This window comes from Bos taurus, chromosome 28 (assembly GCF_002263795.3).
Source record: "Bos taurus isolate L1 Dominette 01449 registration number 42190680 breed Hereford chromosome 28, ARS-UCD2.0, whole genome shotgun sequence".
Classification (NCBI taxonomy): domain Eukaryota; kingdom Metazoa; phylum Chordata; class Mammalia; order Artiodactyla; family Bovidae; genus Bos; species Bos taurus.
In genome coordinates, this window is record NC_037355.1 from 35,064,715 (window position 1) to 35,082,431 (window position 17,717).

General features: G+C 44.2%; 1 pseudogene; it reads left to right on the forward strand.

Moving 5' to 3' along the window:
* Positions 1–16,053, forward strand: LOC107131936 (RNA-binding protein 3-like; annotated as a pseudogene).
* Positions 16,054–17,717: the final 1,664 nt, after the last annotated feature.

Sequence of the window (17,717 nt, forward strand, 5' to 3'; positions counted from 1 at the left end):
ATGACGAAGTTCAAAGGCTTCAAGGTGGGACTAGGGTGGCCGTATTCAAGGGACACAGAGTAGAACCTAGGAGAGCAAGAGGAAGTATAGACAGCGATAAGGCTTAGAGAGGAAGTGGGGTCCCATTGCAGAGCCTTGAGGGTCATTGCAAGGATTGTAGCTTTTACTGGGTGTGACGTGCAGAGGCACTGGAGGGTTCTAAGTGGAATGACAAGATCTGACTTTCACTAGAAGCAAGTGAGCATGGAAGCAGAGACACTGATTGGAAACCACCATAGTGATCCAGGCAAGAAACAATGGTGGCTCTTTCCAGGGCCTCTGAGCTTAGCAGGGATGTTGGACTCTCAACCCAAACACCCACAGGCAGTGTGCTAGGCCCGGTGCTGAGGTCCTGGCACAAGCACACAGTAGGAACCCTCTAGATGACTCCGGATCACAATGTACTAGTGAGTTCTGCCAAAGTCCACAGCTGTGTGCAACCCAGAATCTGAGGCAGGTCAGCTGTAGTCCCCGTCCTCTGGCACAGCATGCTGGGTTCAGGGTTGGCCTGCCCTGGCACAGCCTAGGAAGATCCCCAGATACAAGCTTCCCACAGGGGTCAGCTCCAAGTCGGCCGACCTAAAACAGCCACAGCTCACAGAGATGCCCCTGCAGACCAGGAGCCGAGCAGCCACCCTCTGTGGGTCCCTGCACCTGCCTTTCTCACCCTTGACTCCCTTTAGCCAGAGCTCACAGGGCTGGACACTTGATCTTGTCCAGGCAGCACAGCTTTCTCTCTTGCAGGGAGACAGGCCCACCCACCTCCCAGCCCCTACCATCGTCACAGCACAAGCCCTGCCCTTGGTTTGGTGGAAAGCCAGGCTTATCGGAAACTCTGGCTCGGGTGAGCAGGCTCCAAGCAGGACAGCCATTCCTGACTGTTCTGTCTGTTGGGTCCAGGAGTCTCCCCTTTCTCTGGAGCCTTCACATCAATCCTCCTTAGAACCTGTAAAGGGGAAATGGATTTGTTCTGGAATACGAGGTTAGACTCCAGGGTGGGCTCACTGATCCCTGGGTCACTATCACGATCATCATTAAAGCTTTAATTAATTGCACAGCATGGATTTGTTTTTCAGAGTTGGTCACCACCCCAGGAATTTGTAATCTGAGACAGATAGACTTGTTCAAGATACAAGTGATAGAAAAGACTTTGCCAATCTTACGTAGAATTCAGAAGTCCACAGATGGAGACTCTAAGATAAAGACACTGAGTATATCTTAGATATGCCACCAAACGTATAAACAGCAAAGGAAAAAAATAGTTAAATTGGACTTCATCAAAATTAAATCTTTTTGTGCCTGAAAGGGCACAAAATAAAAATTTTTAAATCGGTAATAAAATAAAGTAAAAGCGCAACCAACAGAATGGGAGAAAATACTTCCAAGTCATATATCTGATAAAAAAATTTGTACTCAGGATATATAAAGAACTATTACAACTCATTAATAAAAAGACAACTCATTCTTTTTGAAATTCGGCAAAGGATCTGAATACATATTTCTCCAAAGAGGATATACAAATGGCCATTAAGCACATGAGAAGACACTCACTATCATTAGCTGTTGTTCTTTAGTTGCTAAGTCATGTCTGACTCTGCGACCTCATGAACTGCAGCCTGCTAAGTGCCTCTGTTGATGGGATTTCCCAGGCAAGAATACTGGAGTAGGTTGACACTTCCTTCTCTTGGGATCTTCCCAACCCAGGGATCGAAACTCCGTCTCCTGCATTAGCAGGCAGATTCTTTACTACTGAGCCAACAGGGAAATCATTAGGGAAATGCAAATTAAAACCACAAGGAAATACCATTTTATAGCCACTAGGATGGCTACTTTGTTTTTTTTTTAAGGAAAATAACAAATGTTGGTGAGGATATGGAGACATTAGTGGTGGGAATATACAATGGTGCAGCTGCTGGAGAAAACAGTGTCTCAAAAAATCAAATGTATTACCACATGACCCAGAAATTCCACTCCTAGGTATATACTCCAAAGAGTTGAAAACAGGTACTCGAACAAATACTTGTACACACATGTTAACAGCAGCACTACCCGCAAGGGGCAAAAGTTAGAAACAACAGGGCTTCCAGTGGGGCGGTGGTTAAGCCTCCAGGCTCCCGATGCAGGGCGTGCAGGTTTGATCCCGCATACCTCCCGGCTCAGGAAAAAAACAAAGGTGGAAACAACCAAAATGTCCCTCCACTGACGAATGGGTAAATGAAATGTGGTATTATTCAGCCATAAAACAGAATGAACTACTGATATATGCTATAACATAAACCTTGAGAACACTCTGCTAAGTGAAAAAAGCCAGACACAAAATAATTCATTTTGTAAGATTCCATTTTATATGAAATGTCCAGAACACGAAATTCTATATATAGGGAGAGAGCAGTTTAGGGGTTGCCAAGGTCTATGGGGTTGCACAGAGTCGGACGCAAGGGCTATGGAGAAAGTGGGAAGAAGGAAGAATGATTGCTAATGGGTATTAAACGACAGAATGATCTCTGTTCGTTTCCAAGGCAAACCATTCAATATCACAGTAATCCAAGTCTATGCCCCAACCAGTAATGCTGAAGAAGCTGAAGTTGAATGGTTCTATGAAGACCTACAAGACCTTTTAGAACTAACACCCAAGAAAAATGTCCTTTTCATTATAGGGGACTGGAATGCAAAAGTAGGAAGTCAAGAAACACCTGGAGTAACAGGCAAATTTGGCCTTGGAATACAGAATGAAGCAGGGGCAAAGACTAATAGAGTTTTGCCAAGAAAATGCACTGGTCATAACAAACACCCTCTTCCAACAACACAAGAGAAGACTCTATACATGGACATCACCAGATGGTCAACACCAAAATCAGATTGATTATATTCTTTGCAGCCAAAGATGGAGAAGCTCTATACAGTCAGCAAAAACAAGACCAGGAGCTGACTGTGGCTCAGACCATGAACTCCTTATTGCCAAATTCAGACTTAAATTGAAGAAAGTAGGGAAAACCACTAGACCATTCAGGTATGACCTAAATCAAATCCCTTATGATTATACAGTGGAAGTGAGAAATAGATTTAAGGGCCTAGATCTGATAGATAGAGTGCCTGATGAACTATGGAATGAGGTTTGTGACATTGTACAGGAGACAGGGATCAAGACCATCCCCATGGAAAAGAAATGCAAAAAAGCAAAATGGCTGTCTGGGGAGGCCTTACAAATAGCTGTGAAAAGAAGAGAAGCAAAAAGCAAAGGAGAAAAGGAAAGATATAAACATCTGAATGCAGAGTTCCAAAGAATAGCAAGAAGAGATAAGAAAGCCTTCTTCAGAGATCAATGCAAAGAAATAGAGGAAAACAACAGAATGGGAAAGACTAGAGAGCTCTTCAAGAAAATTAGAGATACCAAGGGAACATTTCATGCAAAGATGGGCTCAATAAAGGACAGAAATGGTATGGACCTAACAGAAGCGGAAGATATTAAGAAGAGATGGCAAGAATACACAGAAGAACTGTACAAAAAAGATCTTCATGACCCAGATAACCACGATGGTGTGATCACTCACCTAGAGCCAGACATCCTAGAATGTGAAGTCAAGTGGGCCTTAGAAAGCATCACTGAGAAAAAAGCTAGTGGAGGTGATAGAATTCCAGTTGAGCTATTCCAAATCCTGAAAGATGATGCTGTGAAAGTGCTTCACTCAATATGCCAGCAAATTTGGAAAACTCAGCAGTGGCCACAGGACTGGAAAAGGTCAGTTTTCATTCCAATCCCAAAGAAGGGCAATGCCAAAGAATGCTCAAACTACCGCACAATTGCACTCATCTCACACGCTAGTAAAGTAATGCTCAAAATTCTCCAAGCCAGGCTTCAGTAATATGTGAACTGTGAACTTCCTGATGTTCAAGCTGGTTTTAGAAAAGGCAGAGGAACCAGAGATCAAATTGCCAACATCTTCTGGATCATGGAAAAAGCAAGAGAGTTCCAGAAAAACATCTATTTCTGCTTTATTGACTATGCCAAAGCCTTTGACTGTGTGGATCACAATAAACTGTGGAAAATTCTGAAAGAGATGGGAATACCAGACCACCTGACCTGCCTCTTGAGAAATCTGTATGCAGGTCAGGAAGCAACAGTTAGAACTGGACATGGAACAACAGACTGGTTCCAAATAGGAAAAGGAGTACGTCAAGGCTGTATATTGTCACCCTGTTTATTTAACTTATATGCAGAGTACATCATGAGAAACGCTGGACTGGAGGAAGCACAAGCTGGAATCAAGATTGCGGGGAGAAATCTCAATAACCTCAGATATGCAGATGACACCACCCTTATGGCAGAAAGTGAAGAGGAACTAAAAAGCCTCTTGATGAAGGTGAAAGTGGAGAGTGAAAAAGTTGGCTTAAAGCTCAACATTCAGAAGACGAAGATCATGGCATCCGGTCCCATCACTTCATGGGAAATAGATGGGGAAACAGTGGAAACAGTGTAAGACTTTATTTGGGGGGCTCCAAAATCACTGCAGATGGTGACTGCAGCCATGAAATTAAAAGACGCTTACTCCTTGGAAGGAAAGTTATGACCAACCTAGATAGCATATTCAAAAGCAGAGACATTACTTTGCCAACAAAGGTTAGTCTAGTCAAGGCTATGGTTTTTCCTGTGGTCATATATTGATGTGAGAGTTGGACTGTGAAGAAGGCTGAGCGCCGAAGAATTGATGCTTTTGAACTATGGTGTTGGAGAAGACTCTTGAGAGTCCCTTGGACTGCAAGGAGATCCAACCAGTCCATTCTGAAGGAGATCAGCCCTGGGATTTCTTTGGAAGGAATGATGCTAAAGCTGAAACTCCAGTACTTTGGCCACCTCATGGGAAGAGTTGACTCATTGGAAAAGACTCTGATGCTGGGAGGGATTGTGGGCAGGAGGAGAAGGGGACGACAGAGGATGAGATGGCTGGATGGCATCACTGACTCGATGGACGTGAGTCTGAGTGAACTCTGGGAGTTGGTGATGGACAGGGAGGCCTGGCGTGCTGCGATTCATGGGGTCGCAAAGAGTCAAGGGGGTGGGGGGGGTGAGGGGGTGGGGGTGGGGCGTTCTCCAGCGCCCCCTATGGGTGAACAGGCTCTGGTTTGTTGCCTCCATCTTGGTCTGAGTTGAAAGAATGGACAGCTGGCGGCATGGAGCAGGAGCCCTCTCCAAGTAGTTGGAGCCAAAAGGGGAAGATTTGCCAGGTAGATGCAAGAATGTCTCATGATGCCTGAGGGCAGGCAGTGAAGGACCCAAGGAGTGAAAACAGGAAGGGAAAGTTGTCTGGAACCAAGGTAGCCTCTCTCCCAGTTTCCTTCCTGTCTCTGCTTCCGGCTCCTCTGCCCTACAAGTCGGGGGCACTGCTCTCTGTCTCTCTTTACGTGCGAACCCTCATGACTGCCGAAAAAGGCTCTATCCTTGAAGAGGTCCACACCAGCTAATAGCTGATGCTGACATGCCATGCTCTGATTCTAGGAGACACAATATGACTGAACCGAATCCAGCTTCTGGATTGATTCCCCAGATCATATTCACCCATAGTCTGATCACTTGGAGCTCAGAAGAGCCTCTGCGAGGGGTGGAACAAGCAGGTCTGAAGCTCACTTTTCTCTGCTTCTCTATGTGCATCGGCTTTGTCCCCTCGCTACAAGCTGGTGTTTTCCGTGTGGCTGCCAGCAGCTCCACGCCTCAGAGAAGGAAAGATTCATCTGCTTCCAGCCTGAAGACCCCAGAGAAGATTTCTGTCTAGTCCAGTTTAGGTCATGGGAGGTTCCTGAGGTCAGTGGAGATCCAGAGGATGGGCAAGAATTCAGCAAGGTGCTCCCTCCATAGATGTATGAATGGGGTAGGGATGGCTCCCAGGAAGAGGGTGGGATCCAGAACTACAGGATCTCCTATAGGGTTTGTGAAAGTTGGAGGTTGGGAGAGGATAGGACCTCCCGCCTATCTGATCAATATGTGAGGGCACCTTGGAGGAAGGCAGGAGTTGAGGGGTGTTTCCGTGATGGAAGATTACATCAGGTGCCTTGAAAGCTGTGAAGTCACTAGAACAAGGCCTTGGGAACCATCTCAACAGATTCTGATAATCAGGGCAGCCTCTAGGGAAGCCTTCACCAATAAAGCACCCTAACACACGTGCCTGGTAAGAACCCAGCACATGCTCAGTACTTCCATATCCAAGAGCACCTCCATAAATGAGTTCCTCTCCCTGTTTTTTAGATAAGGGAAACCAAGACTCTGAAAGGCAAAGTCTTACCCATCCCGATGGAGGAGGGTTCACTGGAGGGTTTCTGATTCCGTCTGAGACTCCGCCCATTGTCCTGTCCTGCCTCACCCTTTGCAGACCTCTGAGATGGTGGGAGGGGTCACGGCTGGGGCTGGGTGTGGGGCCTGAATGTGTGCAGCCAGATGGGAGCAGCCCAGACCTCAGGAACTCCCATTACAGAACATGCAGCCATAGCTAGGCTGCTTGAAGCCCCCTGTGGGAGCCGCTGGGGCGGGAGGCAGGCGGAGTATTTGTGTGTCTGGGAGGTCACATCCTCCAAATAAACACATCTGTGAGCGAACTGGGGCACCTCCCTGTGACTGTGGCCATTTGTTTCTGAGCAGTAAACTGTGGCTGACCTGGAGACTGGCAGATGCTTCCAGGAAAGAATCTCGTCTAATGCTCCACCAGCTCCGAGATGCCTGCCCCTTGGGCCTCCCCTAGCCCCCGACTCCGGATGTGGGGGCCCTTCTGCGGTCACCAACTCTGAGGTGACAGGCCTGGAAGTGGTCAGTTTGTTCTAGGGAAGTCCTGAGGGAAATGCAACCACTGTTTACATGTCCCTGTAGGGCTCAGCTTTAGGGCAGATGTGTCCTGCAAACCCCAGAGATGACAGAGAAAGGAAGATTTCCACCCGATATGACTAGAGTCTTCTAGTGGTTGGAGATGTCTCTGGAACAGATATGGGTCACTCTGAGATTGAGTGGGCTCCCTGTCGTTAGAAGTGTGCCAGTTAAGCCTGAATGTCTGTGGAGGACAGACCAGGAGTGAATTGCAGTCGCTTTGGTGGACTAGGCTAGGTGACTTTTAAAGTCCTCTTCCAGGCCTGACTTCATGGTTTCCGTACTCCTCCTCTTCCAAGCTTTGTTTTCATTCCATTTCTTTTGTTTTAGGAAATACTTCTGTGATGAACATTGCCGTTTGCTTCTCAGCATCCTTCCCACTCTCCCAGCATTCCAGAACAGCTGCCATGCAGTTCTGATGGGACTGACCCCACCTCCAGCACAGGAGGAGGCCCTGGTTGGCCTCAGCCAATCAGCATGACCCCATCTCTTGCCACAAGGATGGGTTGCTGGGCGGGCAGGAACTGAAGACAAACAGGAAAACTGACGCAAATAAGAAAACACCAGGGCAGAGTATTCCCCCACACCCAGGTTTGGTTCAGGTGTGGGGTGGGCACGGGACCTCAGCAGGATAAACCGAGTGCAGTCAAGGACTGTGGTGTGATGGCTGTGGGAAGGACCCCTCCCTGTCCCCCGTGGGCATGACTGCAGAAGCACACACACTGTAACAGGTGCATTCAGCGCCCTCCCCGTATTCTCTGTCCCATTTCCAGTTGCCAGCATTTGATTTCTTTTTTTTTTTTTCAGGCTCAGGCTTTTTCTGGCTGCTGGAGCCCACTCTGCCTGATCCTAGGACAGGCCAGAAGTAGCTGGGCCACTTGGTGGGATAACTGTGGTGCAGGGTCTACATGGTTCCCAAAATTCCTCTGTGAGATTGCAGTCTAGTTTTCCAAAGATAATTTTCTCAATAACTCTTTATGGACTGTTTGTCTTTTCTATCTCAGTTTCCCATTTTCCTACTAGTGTTTTGTGGGATATCTTCCCAAATATATTGCTTATTCTCATATCCTCATCCTAGGATCTGGGGCAGGGGGTGGAGCTCTAGATTAAGGCACCTAGATTGTTGCTGACAGCCATCCCAAGGCTACATGGGAACCAGGGTTAGGCTGAGACGACGACATGGAAGAAGGCAGCACAGGACAATGAAAAGTGGGACCTTGGGGACATTGATAAGCTGCTGGATCCGCCAGTGCTTGAAGTCTGCCTTCCTTCTAGACACTGCATTTTTGTGATCAAATTCCCTTTCTAGTTTAATCAACTGGCTGCAGTTGATTTTCCACTACTTGCAGCCAAAAGCATAGAGAGTGATGTGATTCACAATGTGCAGAACCTGAAGCATAGCCTTGCAGGTCGGGGTGACGGGCAGTGAAAGTTTGTTAGTGAGACAGGGAGAGGTAGCCTGCTATGGGAGACAGAGGAGATGGAAATAGTTAAACTTGCAGATCTGCCACTTAGCATTGTACTGGATCAAACACTGACTTTCCCTCTCTAAGGCACAGTTTTCTTATCCATAAAATGAGTGATGTTCCCAGTCTATCAGGGTTGTGAGTTTTGGAAAAAAAAAAAACAAAAACACTTGAAAAATAATTAGACTGTAGCAAATGGTTTAATGGTTTAATGATAGTTATCATTGATAATAGAAGGAAAAGAAGAGGATAAAGAGAGAAAGAGAATTTATTTTGTGCCTAGTTAACAGAAATTCAGAATTAGACAGGGGAACAGGAAATGGTCCAGGCTGATTGGAGAGGGACTATTTTGGGATGCAAGGAGTAGCTGACAGCACTTTCTCAGCATCAGGCACTGTTCTGAGCCCTTTTCACTTATAAATTCATTTAGTCTTATGAAAAACTCCATGAGGCACATACTATTATTACCATCACTCACCACTTTACAGAGAAGGAAACTGAGGCACAGAGAGGTTGAGTAACTTTCCCAAGGTCACACAGTATGTGGCAGAGTTGGTTGGGAAGCCAAGTTGTCTGAATACAGAGCCCACACTCCTAACCTCAATGCTCCATTGACTCTTTTCAGCCCCAAGATAAGGGAAATGCTACAGATGCTGAGTGGCTTTGATGACAGGACAAGGCATCTGGGCTCTGCTCATAGGCAGTAAAGCTCTGCTAGCACAGGCCCAGGGACAGTAAGAGCATTGCATAAACGTCTGCTAATTGTTTAAATTGTTATCGAGTCATCCCTGGAACCAGATTTTCATCCCATCCATCCCATGGGAACAAAACCTCCAGTGCATTTTCCAAAAGGGAAACCAGGGACCTGGGAAGCTGTTCTTAACCCCAGTGAGAGATAAGAGATGATGTAAGAGAAAGAACGAAAGATAAAGTAAGAAAAACTTCCAAGTGCTTGTGAGACCCTAAACTGTGCTCTCCTAAGACGTTGGGAAACATCCTTTTCCAAAGAAGGCAAACTTTCACCAGTCTTAGGATGGTTTTGGGCCTGAAGGAGTACCACAAGACCCTTCCAAAATGAACCCTAGCAGGGACTTCCCTGGAGGTCCAGTTGTTAAGACTCCACTCTTCCAGTGCAGGGGGTGCAGGTTCGATCCCTGGTTGGGGAACTATTAATAAGATCCAACATGCCTCGCAGCATGGCCAAAAAAAAAAAAAGAACCCCAGCAAAGGAGATAATTGTTCTTTCAAGTTTCATGTCACATAGCCCTTCACCCAAAGACCTAAAAAGTTATTGCAAAGATACTTTAAAGCTACAAAATAAATGCATCACACTTCACAGAGATAAGATGATATATAAGTGAATCAGGAACTTGGAAGAATCTTTAGGAAACCCAACACAGATGATGGGCTCTGATGGGAGGAGGGAAAGCGTGGCACAGGGTACCCGTGGCTGTGATAGGTATGCTACATCCAGGGCAAGGCATCGCAACTCAGCTAGAGTTCAGGAAGGGGACTGGGGCTGGAGCTATGACTTGGGGAGGCCTTTCGATCCCTACGGAGAGTGAGAACAATTCGGGATGGAATCACCCAGGGAGAAGTTGCTCTGGGTAGAGTAAAAAGAGATCAGGGTAAAGGAGATCAGAGGCTGGGCAGACAGAGGTTATTCTCTTCAATGACCAATTATCTAATTTCTTCACTGCGTCCCTGACTTCACCTTCTTTCTTGGTTTCTCTATCACTATCATGCCCCCACCCCCCAGAAGGTTTTCTACAAGACATTGTTTGTTAGGAAGGTGAGCGTGGAGGTACCAAACAGGGACTCGAGAAATACTTGGCTACAATCTGTTCCTGGAGTCTTGCTCTCTTTGCCCCTCCCTCCTATCCTGCCATTTGGGCCATTTTCCCAGGGTAAGCCATAGCCACACAGGACCTTGCTCTGAGGCCTCCAGCTCAGAATGTTGAGCCAGTTCCCCTCCCTTCCTGACAGGTTCCAGCCTTCAAAGCCCTAAGGTCTAGATTGTTAAGGGCAGGGGGTTGGAAATGAGATCCTGACCCACGGGCACTGCGAGAAAGACTGGGAGCAAAGGGTCTTTTCTCCCTTTGCTTTCTCCTGGAGTCACAGCAGCCCTGACTTCACATCCCCAAGGAGATCAAATCTCCATCCCTGAGAAAAGAAGGGGTAATGGTTGGGGGAGTTGGAATTTCTGGTTGAAACTGGTGGGTGGAACACTGACATTAGCATTCACTCCATCCCACCAAAATGAGCATGAAAGGGTCAAGATATAAACCCACAAAACTAATGGGACTATGAGAGGGGATTATGCGACATACTTTTCCAGGCTGGAAAGCTGATGGGAGTGTAACTTATGTAGCAGACCAGAGAGAGCTGAACCACAAGCGGGCAGGTAGGGAGACATGAAGCAAGCTGATCTACATTGCAGAACCCCTCAAGGCTTGGAAATAAAAAACATCCCTTTTCTCTGGAAGTGGGTATGAAGGGGAAGCCAAAACGAGGAATGATTAGTCAAAAGTCTATTTAATTATCCAACTGATTAAAACACTTACGCCAACACAAAAACCCTCAGGCAAATATTTATAGCAGCTTCATTTATAAATCCCCCAAATGAAGCAACCAAGATGTCCTTCAATAGGTGAATGGATAAACACACAAAATTGTATATACATACAATTATATATTATTCAGTGATAAAAAGAAGTGAGCTACGAAGCTGAGAAAAAACATGAATGAATCTTAAACACATATTGCTAACAGAAAGAAGCCAGTTTGAAAAGGCTACATACTGTATGATTCCAAGTATTAATATGTGACATTCTGGAGAAGGAAAATCTGTAGAGAAAGTAATTGCCACTGATTGCCAGGAAATAGGGGGGGTTGAATTGGTAGATCATTGGGGAATTTTTAAGGACTTTGAAACTGTTCTATATGTTGTTGTAATGGTGCATTTGTCAAAATCCATAGAACTTTATAGCACAATGAAATTTAACACTGCAAATTTTTTAAAAACACTTAGGTGATTTTTATCTAGGATGGGATATCTATCCCAGGATGGAATGTATAATATGATGAAATGATCTGCTGCTGCTGCTAAGTCACATCAGTCGTGTCCGACTCTGTGTGACCCCATAGACGGCAATCCACCAGGCTCCCCCGTCCCAGGGATTCTCCAGGCAAGAACACTGGAGTGGGTTGCCATTTCCTTCTCCAATGCATGAAAGTGAAAAGTGAAAGTGAAGTCGCTCAGTTGAATCTGACTCTTAGCGACCCCATGGACTGCAGCCCACCAGGCTCCTCCATCCATGGGATTTTCCAGGCAAGAGTACTGGAGTGGGGTGCCATTGCCTTCTCCGTGAAATGATCTAACTTCATTGCAAATGTATGAATGAGGCTGATTGAAGGAGACGGGGGAAAAGTTGCTGACCTGAGTAACTTTGGAGATGAAATAAGAGTAGAAGCAAAAGAAACTGCATAATCACTATTTTCTAGTTGTACTCTATTCTTTCCCATGACTTTACAGATTAACAGTTCTGATGATCTATACATGTGTAGTGGAAGTGAGTGAGTAGGTAAATGAACAGGTAAATGGTCATGGTTTCTCACTGTTGGAGTGGGAGGTTACAAATGAGTGAGAAGAGGCTAGGATGATCCACTTCTTAATGGATTAGAGTGGAAGGGGAAGGAAATGGGATGAATTTATGTTTAACTTAATATACATACCATATAGATGTTTACATACAGAACTATTTATAGATGTGTGTGTGTGTATGTGCGTGTGTGTGTGGTTTAGTATTTACACACACAATTTTTCTTCTGTCAGCTGAGCAGGCCTAGAAGCTACAACATCCCAATATCAGTGAGCATATCCAGCACCCAGATCTTGTTTTCCAATACCCCTCTCCAACAAAAGGAACCAGGACTCCTTGGAAAAATGGATGGTTCTAGAGTTGGGAAAGGAAATATACAAACAAGCCTGGGATCAAAAAGTAGGAAAGTGCTCACACATACACAATACACACAATGGTGAGGGCATATCCAAGAGCAAGGATGACAGCTGGAAAAGCTCCTAACAGCCGAAGTTGGAACAATTTGAGCAACTAAAGTAATATTGGATTATAACTCAAAGTATAAAATAAATGCTCCTGAATTCATACTGATACAAATAAGGACTAAATAAATAATCAGAGAAGACTAGTCAAATCTCCTGTACAGAAGAATTCCAAATAATTTATGCACATAGTTGCCCTCAAGAAGTAGAGCATAACACCCAGTCCTTAAATATGGGTTGTGCATAGTGACTTCCTTCCAAAGATTACAGGGTTGGGAGTGGATGGACAGATTCACTTTAGAAGGGAGAAACCTGACAGTCGGTGGTGTCTCAGTCAGGTAATCAAAGTTAATATCATCGGTGATAAGCCATGTTGATATCATGTCCTTTGGATACAATATGATGAGAATGGTGCTGTGCCTCTGTGGTCTTTCTCTTCAAAACATGTAACCCAAGTGTCATCACCAAAGAAATATCAGAGAAATCCCAGGTGAAAGACATTTTACAAAATACCTGAAAAGTATTTCTCAAAACTGAAGATAATAATAAAAAACACAAAAAGTGTGAGAAATTGTCATAGCTAAGAGGAGCCTAAAGAGACATGACTACTAGATAGAAAGTTTATTTTTTAAACCCATGGAAACAATAAATGTTAGATAATGCTAGCTAGAACACAGAACACCTTGAAGAGTCTACTCAAATAAAATATAGGCAGGAGGGATAAGTTGGGAATTGGGATTGACATATACACACTACTATAAAATGGATAACTAATAAGAACCTGCTGTATAGCACCAGGAACTCAGTACTCTGTAAAGACATACATGGGCATGGAATCTAAAAAAGAGTGACTATATGTATATGTATAACTGATTCACTTTGCTGTACAGCAGGAACTAACACAACCTTGTAAATCAACTATATTCCACTGCTGCTGCTGCTGCCAAGTCGCTCCAGGCGTGTCCGACTCCGTGCGACCCCATAGCCGGCAGCCCACCAGGCTCCCCCATCCCTGGGATTCTCCAGGCAAGAACACTGGAGTGGGTTGCCATTTCCTTCTCCAGTGAGTGAAAGGGAAAAGTGAAAGGGAAGTCGCTCAGTCATGTCTGACTCTTAGTGACCCCATGGACTGCAGACTACCAGGCTCCTCCATCCATGGGATTTTCCAGGCAAGAGTGCTGGAGTGGGGTGCCATTGCCTTCTCCAATATTCCAATAGAAACTAGTTAAAATAAAATGTATAGAAATACTTTTTGATAGGAATTTTTCATTCAAATTCATTCATTATAAATACAGACTGAGGATAATAAAGCTGGATCTTTGGATGAACAAATGACAGAAAAGTATACATTTTAGTAAAATCTTATTTTAGGGTGACAAAATAATCTCATCAAATTCTTATTAAAAGAAGATGATTAGAAACTAGTGTGAATGATATCTTATCTAGTATCACCACTTCTAATTTAAAAATTTAAGCCTACAAATAATATGAAAAGACATTAGATGTTATTCTTGTTGAGTATTAAAACACTGGGGGAAAATGAAAATTTCCTCATGGAATAAACTCATAATGTTTTATGCCCCCAAAAGTCTAAAAAGCAGTTTAATCCCAGACCCATTCCCTGCCTCACCAGACAGGTGGTAAACTGTTCTGCACCTCAGCAGAAACCTGAAGCTTCACTATCTGAAGATAAAATAAGGATTTCCAGACAGGAAGAGAGCAGACATAAATGAGTATGGAGTATTTAAAATAGGGATGAAATGGAAATTTACTTATTAGATGTTGAACTTCTAGGCTTCTTCTCCCATTCAAATCCCAAAGTACTAGTAGCGAGGTCCAGCAAGGACTGGATAAGAAGTCTCCCCTCAAAAATGTTGGCCCAATTACCCTAGAAAGAAGCACACCCTCCCCTCCCCCACATCCCCAAACACAAACACAGACAGAGTGTACAGTCAGATTCTGGTGTCTTCCTCAGACAAGAAGGCAAACAAGAATCCCCTGTTGTTAGGGGAGAGCCTCTACTAAGAAATAAAAGCACTTTGGAAAAAAACAGAGGGTTGCAGGGAGAGGAACACTTCAGGAAAAAACTGTCATGAATATCTTCAGAGAGATGGGAAGAATTTTTCTATACATGAAACAAAAAGAAGGAACTATTAAAAAGAACATGTAGAGAACAAAAATGAACTCTTAGAAGTTAAACATATAATAATAATAGAAGCTCAGTACATTAATAAAATAAAAAGACACGTCAAAGATTGAGAGAAAATATCTGCAAAACACAATTTGATAGAGGCTTATGTCTAAAATATACAAAGAATTCTTAAAACTGAACAATAAAAAAACCAACCAACTAAAAAATAGGCAAAAGATGTGAACAGATACCTTCTCAAAGAAGATATATTGATGGCAAATAAACATATGAAAAGATGCTCAAAATTATATGTCAGTGACTTACAAATTAAAATAGTGAGATACCGCTATACACCTTGGAGAAGGAAATGGCAACCCACTCCAGTACTCTTGCCTGGAAAATCCCATGGATGGAGGAACTGGTGGGCTACAGTCCATGGGGTTGCAGAGTCGGACGTGACTGAGAGACTTCACTTTCACTTTTTTCTCACTATACGCCTATTAGAATATCTGAAAGCCTGATCACACCAAATGCTGGTGAAGATGCGAAATGACAGGAACTCTTATTTATTGCTGGTGGGAATGCAAAATGGTACAGCCACTTTGGAAGACAGTCTGAAATTTCTTACAAAACTGAGTATAGATTTACCATACAATCCAGAGATGGTGCTCCTTGCTATTCACTTAAATGAGTTGAAAACCTAAGTCCACACAAAAACCTACACACAAAGGTTTACAGCAACTTTATTCAGAGTTGCCAAAAGCTAGCATCAACCAAGATGCCCTTCAGTAGATGAATTAAAAAGTATCATTACAGCCCAGTCTCTCAGCTCCTTCACAGTAGCTGTCTCTTTGGCCTTTTTACGTCTTCATTTCCAGGACTTGAATTTACTGCCATGCCCTGAAGAAGGGAAGCTCTTTGTGGGAGGACTCAACTTCAGCCCTGATGGGCGCACTCTGGAAGATCATTTCAGCATCTTCTGACCTGTTTCTGGGGTGGTCAAGGTCAAAGACTGGAAGACACAGCTATCCCAGGGTTTTGGTTTCACCACCTTCAACAGTCCAGAGTGTGCCTCTGATGCTATGAGAGCCTTGAATGGAAAGTCTCTGATAATTGTCAGATCCATGTAGACCACTCGGGCAAGTTGGCCTCGGGGAACAAGAGGAGGTGACTTTGAGCCTGTGGGTGTGGTCACAGTTACTCTAGAGGAGGTGGGGACCGGGACTATGGAAGTGACAAGTATGACAGTTGACCTGGAGGATATGGATATGGACATGGAAGATCCACAGACTATGGTGGCAGAAGTCAGGGTGGTTATGACCACTATTTAGGAGGAAATTACAGGGACAATTATGACAACTGAGATGCATGCACATCCCGTGTAGATACACAAGAATAAAACTTCTGATCCAGGACCATCCTTCCAAATGGCTGTATTTATAAAGATTTTTGGAGCTGCACGGAAACATCTGTTTTTAGTACATCTACCTCTTTTTTCAATTGAGCTCCCAAGGTAGCTTGTTAAAGACCTTTCAGAAAGCTCCATGTGTTTTAAAATTTTTTTTCTCCTGTTTAAAGAAAAATTCTGAGACATTTGTAGAGTCTGGGTATTTTTTTCCTTTTTTACCACTTTTTCAGTTCAGGCTCCCAGGGTTATTTGGTTCTGACCAAAAAAAAAAAAAATGTTTAACTAGATGGATTGTTTTAAATAAAGCACATCTAGGAACATTTTTTAAAAACCTGTACACAATTTTTAATCATTGTTGGGAAATAATTTCCAACGGTTAACTATAAGAAATCAAGAACATGACTGAAATGTGAAGTGAAGTACTAGTCACTCAGTCGTGTCTGACACTTTGCGACCCCATGGACTGTTATAGCCTGCCAGGCTCCTCTGTGCTTGGAATTCTCCAGGCAAGAATACTGGAATGGGTTGCCATTCTCTTCTCCAGGGGATCTTCCCAATCCAGGGATCGAACCTAGGTCTCCTGCACTGCAGGCAGATTCTTCACCATCTGAGCTACCAGGGAAGGCCAAGAACATGATTACTTAGAGGTTTTTTCACTGCAGCACTCTGTCTGATTATATGGAAGTTTCTTTTTTTGTTTGTTCGGCTGTGCTGCATGGATTGCAGGATTTTAGTTCCCTGACCAGGGATTGAACCTGGGCCACAGCAGTGAGAGATGGAATTCGTAACCCCTAGGCTGCTGGGAAACTCCCTCATTTTTTTCTTAATACTGAAAATAAAAAATGTTCTGTTGTGTCTCACGTAACATTTAGGATATCCTTCACCAGGATGATTAAAAAGATGAAACCTGAAAACAAAACAAAAATAACAACACAAGCAAGTTATTTTGAAATATGCAAGTAAATACCAGAATTGTTTAAACAATTGAAAACGGTTGCCTCTGGGGAAAAATTAATAGTGAGGATGGGGTGGAAAACTAGTTTTTGTTGTAATGACAGAAGGATTTGCCTCTTAAGCCATGTTAGTGGCTCCCTGTGATAAAAATTAAAAAATTAAAATTAAAAAGAAAATGACTGTAGAGAAAGGAAGAGACACAGATAGACTGAGCACCAGCTCGGAGTCAGTGTCGCTCCAGACCTGTTCTCATGCTTTGTCTCATGCAAACCCCGTCTGCCATAAAGGCATCTACCACTTTCCTATGATCCAGATGAGGAAACAGAGGCCCAGAGACGCCAAGAGCCTGCCTGGGGACACACGTCTAAGAGCTGCTCAATCTGTGCATTCCTCTGTTTCCACCACTTTCAGCAGCTCCTACTAGCACATTATTATCATTTTCTCTGGGTTAGTTCCTCTACGGAGAAAAGGTCTTCCCCCAAAGCCTTCCTCCAGCCTCTGCTGACTTGGGGACAGAACTTTGTCAGTGACTTGATACAATCCAGATGGAAGGTTCCACTTGGCTCCCAAAGCATGCCTTTTGGGAACACTGAGATTTGCAGATAAGCCTTGGGATGTGAGTGGAGAACAAGTAAATAGGAGGGGATGGAATATGAAGGCTGAGAGAAGGACAGTCACTCGGGGATGCGTGTGAGCCTGACGGAGCAGCTCCTCCACAGCTGTCAGGCCCACGGCCAGGCTTTGGGGCTCGGCCACCAGCCCAGAATCTTAGAGTCACAGACACATGCGCTCCACCCATTCACAAATTC